This window comes from Limulus polyphemus, unplaced genomic scaffold, assembly GCF_000517525.1.
Source record: "Limulus polyphemus unplaced genomic scaffold, Limulus_polyphemus-2.1.2 Scaffold810, whole genome shotgun sequence".
NCBI lineage: Eukaryota > Metazoa > Arthropoda > Merostomata > Xiphosura > Limulidae > Limulus > Limulus polyphemus.
In genome coordinates, this window is record NW_013666420.1 from 218,454 (window position 1) to 224,920 (window position 6,467).

Consider the following 6,467-nt stretch of genomic DNA (forward strand, 5'->3'; position numbering starts at 1 on the left):
GACCTACAAAAAAAGTTACATTTCCTGACTTACACTTTCAGTTGATTTTATATATAAATATTTTGAGCATTAAAATGGCAAAATAACAACAACCAAAAAATCACACCATAACACATTAACTCATTATTACAAGTCTATTGTTCGTTGTCTCTATTGTAACTTTGTAATCGAGATATTTTCTTGGCTTGGTTAAGCTGGTTGCATATATTTAACTGTTATTACCAATAATATGTTTCTATGATAATAGCGCCTGTTATTATTTCACAAATTCTACAACGGAGTATCACTGATGTAATAAAATTCATGCGTGTCATGTAACGTTGAGTGACTCTAATTAAGATGCAATGTGACTTAGGGAATGATCTTTTCGCTTTCCCTTGTTTTCTACAATAAATAACTAAATACTCCTGCACAGAGTTAAGTAAAGCCACTGTATTTATGCGTATTTGGCGGAAGCAAAATCTCTAATTACATCTTCATAATCTATTTCCCTGAGCAATGTCCTTTCTATCATGAGCAAGGAAAAGGTATTTTAAGCGTTCATTCAACATCGAAGGACGCGATTCATTTTTTACTCTAGCCATTTTAGAAAAAGCTCTCTTTGCACTATAATTCGTGGCGGGTAGACACAACTATATTCTTAATCCCACGTCAACATTAGGAAAAACAGATTCAAGTTTGTTTTCTCTGATTGCATTGTTGGGCAGGTGGTGTTTCACTATCAAAAAATTTCGCAAACGTTACCATTTCATCGGAAAAAGAGCTGTCTAGATCAGAAGAATATGTATCTCCCTATCTTTTAGCTGCAACAAAAATGTCAGTCTCATTTAAATGTTTAAAATTAGATAGAAAACCAAACTTCATTTCTGTCGCTTTATGTGCAGCAAGCCGATTTTCCAAACACATTTGTAACTTGTCAACTACCGGCATAAAATTTGCTATGCGAAACTTCGGAGTTCCAGATAAACTAATTTCACCTTCAGAAGTCTCAACATTTACCAGCTTTCTTTTTCTCTTTCCAAAAATCTCACTCCTAAACTGTTCTTCTACTATATTTGAATTGTATTTACCGGACATATTTGTTGCATTATCGTACTATTGTCCACATGCATTTTGAATGTAGATTACCATCTGTAACGAATTTGTTATTATATATTTATTTTAATATCGACGTTTGTTTACATTAAATTTATATTTAGAAATATGCATAGCTCATACTGTTAAATATGTATTGCGAAACTCTGCCTATTCTCTAAAGTTGTAGAAGATTCTCGAGAGTAAGAATCAACGATATATGTATGTACGTAAACACTGAATGTAGCTTTGTGTTGTTACGCAATCTGAATTTTCTAGAAGGTCTCCACACGCCTGTAAATATAACCAACGCGACGCTCCAAAGAGAGTATCTATTATTAGTTCGCTATAGTCAGTGTGCTATAAACCTCGGAAGCTATAACTATAACCAACGTGCCGCATACTGGCTCATGGAACAGCTCCGAGTTGTTATTATTATTTTTTTTTTGTCAAGTACAGACTTTTAGCTCATAGCTCCGTCATCTTTTGACCGATTTAAGATCTAATTACAATTTTCGCCTCAGGAGGTCAAACCCTTTCGATTAATATATTTCACTATGCCCAAGGTATCATAGTTTAACTTACTCGAATCCTGCCTAAAATACTTTCAATTTGATAGTAGACTATTAGAGTTCCTGATGAGTAATATAATTTAATTGGGTATACCCGCGCCCCACACTTGGTATTGCTGGCGCAGAAAAATATAGCTAATAAAAAGGGGGAAAAATGGTCTCATAAATTAATTTACTCTAATCCTGCCTAAAATAATTTCAAATGCCGCGGCTATTGACTATTCCCTCTTGTTTTTATTAATTCTTTATATTACGTTTATTCTTGCAGCATTTTTATAATATCAGATTCCAATAGCTGAAACGATTTTTATTTTTTACATCAGTCTGGCATATTGTAAACTTATGAATCTTAACAATTAATATATTTCTATTTATTATGAACTTTAAAGATATGTAAAAATATATCGTAGAATAATTTGACACATAAAGTTAATAACAGCAGTGTCGAACAGAAAATTCGCTGAGCTAACTAAATTTGAAAACTCGACTTAGTTTGAAGTTGAGCGAGAAATTAAAACACTGGACACATTTAAAAGAAAATGAAACCATTTTTATTTATTCCACTGCGAAAAACAAGTGTAAGTACTTCCATAGACAGTCACACAATCTGGCTCTCTAATGGAATCGTGTGTAGAACTGCACTTTTTATACTCTTGGGACAAACCCCTGGAGAACTAAACACGTAGAAAACTAAGTAAAAGTAATCTAGAATGTTGGATTTCGTCATCAATGAAAGCTTGGCTTTCTGTCTCTTTCAATTGTATATCCACGTGACTGGTCACTCTCTAATAACATTCGTCGCCTATGGCATACTGATATTTCCAACAGAAGGATATCACTGCATTTTCGCAAGCAAAGGAGGGTGATATATGATATGAAAGTGAGACAAGGACACAAAGTAACACTAGAACCGAGAAACCTCAAAGTTTTATGTGCAAATTGCTTTTATTCCAAAACATCATAGAAACAACTACATGAAAAATTCGAAAATTTCTACACTACTAAAGGTGGTTGAATTTAAGGGGCATGATATACTGAACACATGATACACTCGTGTATCACAGTTTCACCCATCTCGACCTCATGCCGATAATTAAAGTAAATTTTAATTCCTATTAGCTCTAAGTTCGTGACCTGGCCAAGAAAAACATATGCACGCCACATGGACAACAAAGAAGTACAACTTACTTACATAAGCTTGGAAATACTTAAAAGAAAATCTTTTAACTAAGGTTTAAATTGCTTTATAATACAATAAAACCCTTTAAACATGATTCAAAATACAGTACATAATGAAATGACATTTATATGATGAAAGAAAATAATGCTAAATGAAATATTGTTATTCAATAATACATTATACAGAATACAATACTCAAAAATGCTTTATCTTTGAAATTTCGTATTACAGTACCCTTTCACAAAGGACATAATAATATTATTAACAACAAAATATATGAAATACCCTTTAACATAAAAAACAAATAAGTAAAAGCACAAAAAATGAGAATTAAAAGAAAAGAAAAACATATAAGACTCTTTAACAACGAATTAAAATCAACTTTACTAAACATTATTTAGTATTCGTGACGTTGGTGATGATCATACAGATCTGTTCTCCACGCGCTGGAGAACAGTCTAGCAGAATACAATACGCTAAGTTAACAAGGTAGACCAAATGCCTTCAGTGGTGACCGTGAAGATCAGGAATGTTGAAAATAGCAGAATAAGATTAAACCTTTTCTAAGTAAGATAAAGATAAAAACGGATAAACATATAAATCAAATTACCAACCATGACACTTCAAATGAAAGTTCACTAAAGGTGAAAGACAAAAACAATTAAAATGAAGATTAATCATTTCCTAGCCACACATATACTCATATGTACGAACAAGATTATTGGCCATTCTTACTGTATACACAATAAATAGTTGATAAGAAGGGGAGAATACATTCCAAAATTCACTCATGACCCAAAATTCAAAGTTTTCTCTTCCACATTCGCTCACATGTGTGATAAAGCAAGGGCACCGATATTAAACTATCGAAAAGAAATAATAATTCAAATGAGAAAACTCAAAAGTACATCAAAAAACAATTTAAAGCTCTATCTCTCACATTTACTCATGTGAGTGAAAGAAATAACATTATAACTAAAATGTAAAAATTATATATATACTAGCAGAGACCCGCAAAACATTTCCGCCCAAATTAATATCTTTATCGTAACAGTTACGTTTTTTTTTAAATATAACATTTCTAGCAAAATACAAACGAATTGTAATCGTAGACAATGAAATGTGTAAATTCACTTGTATTTTGGCCGTACTTTATAAAACTTAAACTTATGTTAGGCCTAAGTTCTATAAAGAGAGAAATTAACACTGTAACCTGTGTTACGTTTTTTTTTTACTTTAGTTTAGTTAGGACTAAACTTTACTGTACTTAATACTATCGATAAATAAACTTATAATGTTATTCTACGACCTAACGTCAAACCTTTTTTAAAACTTTGATACGTTTTTAATATTCTGTTTTACAAAATGGTTAGTAAAGTATATTTTGTTTTTACTTCTTGTTCCATGCAGCAATTGCAGCTCTTTGTCGCAGGCAGACTGTTTGTCGTCGAGTGAATAGTGCGCATGCGCGGTTTTTCTTGGGGAAAAATTCTAACTACGCATGTTCGGTCAGAAAGTGTAACGGTCGTATATAATAGTATAGATCAGCATGTACAAATTATTTCAAAATAAGTTAAGTATACAAAATGCATACCTTACCTATAGTCAGGCCCGGCATGACCAGGTGGTTAGGGCGCTCGACTCACGATCTACGGGTCGCGGGTTCGAATTCCTGTCACATCAAACATGCTTGCCCTTTCAGCCGTGGGGGGCGTTATGATGTGACGGTCAGTCCCACTATTCGGTGGTAAAAGAGTAGCCCAAGAGTTGGCGGTGGGTGGTGATGACTAGCTACCTTCCCTCTACTCTTACACTGCTAAATTAGGGACGGCTAGCGCAAATATCCCTCGTGTAGCATTGCGCGAAATTCAAGCCAAGCCAAACCTAGAGTCAGTTGAGGTTTTGCTCACCTCACCTTAATTCCACCAGTAGATTCTCCAGGATTATTTTATGTCTGGCCCTTGTTATGCTTGTTTATCATCCTTGGCTTGTACAAGAGCTTTTTATTTTGGTGTCAACTAGCCTGACAAGCAGGAACCAAAAGTCTTCTTCGTAATGAGTTGGAGAGCTTACTCTACAGAAAAAGTACTATTCCTCGCAATTATAAATGGTCCAAGTTTTTGCCAAATTGGCAGTCATATCCTCACAGTATCTGTTGACAATTTGGATCTGCTCTAGTGTCGGACATTTTGTGATCAGTTTAGACAGCCTTGTTGGAAGTACCACCATCGCCATCCTCTCAGCCTGCTCTATTGGTCTATTTTTCCAGTGGAGCCTTGCTCACTACTCCTATGTACGTGGTCCTTCTACGTCTAGGGGTAGCTGGTCCTTTCAACGAAGTTGATACATCCCTGATCATGCTGAAGTTCCTTGCTAGTGCTGGTCCACGAGCTTATGCTTCGTCTGGGTGCCTATCAGTGTCATTTTCTCTGTATGAATGTCATATCAGATATTCGTGAACTTCGTGGAACCTCATCCCATCATTTACTACTTGAGACTTGGTTGACTTTCTCCAGTCGTGCGGTAATAACATATAATGAATAAGCTGAATGCATGTCATATGATGGGAAATAATGATTAATATTTTTTCTCAAAATGATATCTTAATAAATGTTTTATGAACATGTTTTCTAAAAATTAATTATAATCTAGTAACAATATTTACATATGAAGAATGACTATCCTATTTGTAGTATTTCACGAAAACAACATTTTTTAGGTATATTTGGTATTCTCCTTTAAGTATTGCTTGATTAGCATTTTGACTTCTGTATATTTTTAAGTTTTGTTCAAATTTGCTTCTTGATAAGTCCTTATAGATTGAAACATGCGAAAAAACTGATTCTCAAAGACGTATTCTTACTTGGTCAATTGTATGACTCTGCAAATTATTAATTGTGATGGTAAAGGCAGTATATTTTATTATGAATTTCGGGGTCTTCACTTTGGACTGTCTTCTTGGTTTTGGCTTTGTTAGCCTGCTTTACTAAAGAAGCGCGTTTTAATTTGGGCATTTTCAAAATTCAAATGTGCTGCGGGTAAAACATGCGGGTTATTATAGAGTTGTATCCGAAGGTTCCGATTGGACAAATGTGTCTCATTGAGAACCAAGCAAACGTAATAAGAAATTTCTGCCTATGATTAGGAATTTTTGTGCGCCAGCAACACCAAACGAGTGGTGCTCGTATACCAGATTCGATTTTATTACTCATCATGGTCCTTACCAACCTACCCTAAAATCTAATTATAAGCCCAAAATAGTGCATAATACATTATATATATATAGCTGAAATAATTTTAAACAGACAAACTTGCTTGTCGCGGCAGAAAGCGCTGTTGTTTCGTGCAAGTTGCGTGTCGATCGGTGCCGCAACAGCCGAGACATCGGCGTAACAGACGGGCGGCTTTTCTTTTTATATGGTAGATAATATACTATAATACATATTATAACTTAGGAAAATAAGAAAGTGTTGTGGAATGTACTGAAAAGAAAATATATTGTAGAAAACAAGGAAACATTATCAAAATAATTAAGATATTTTTCATATAATGAATTGAAGAAGTTATTAGATGTGAAGAACTAAGAAAAAGGAAGCAAATGTTAAAGAACGAGAAGATGTCACTAAGGATGATAAACAAGG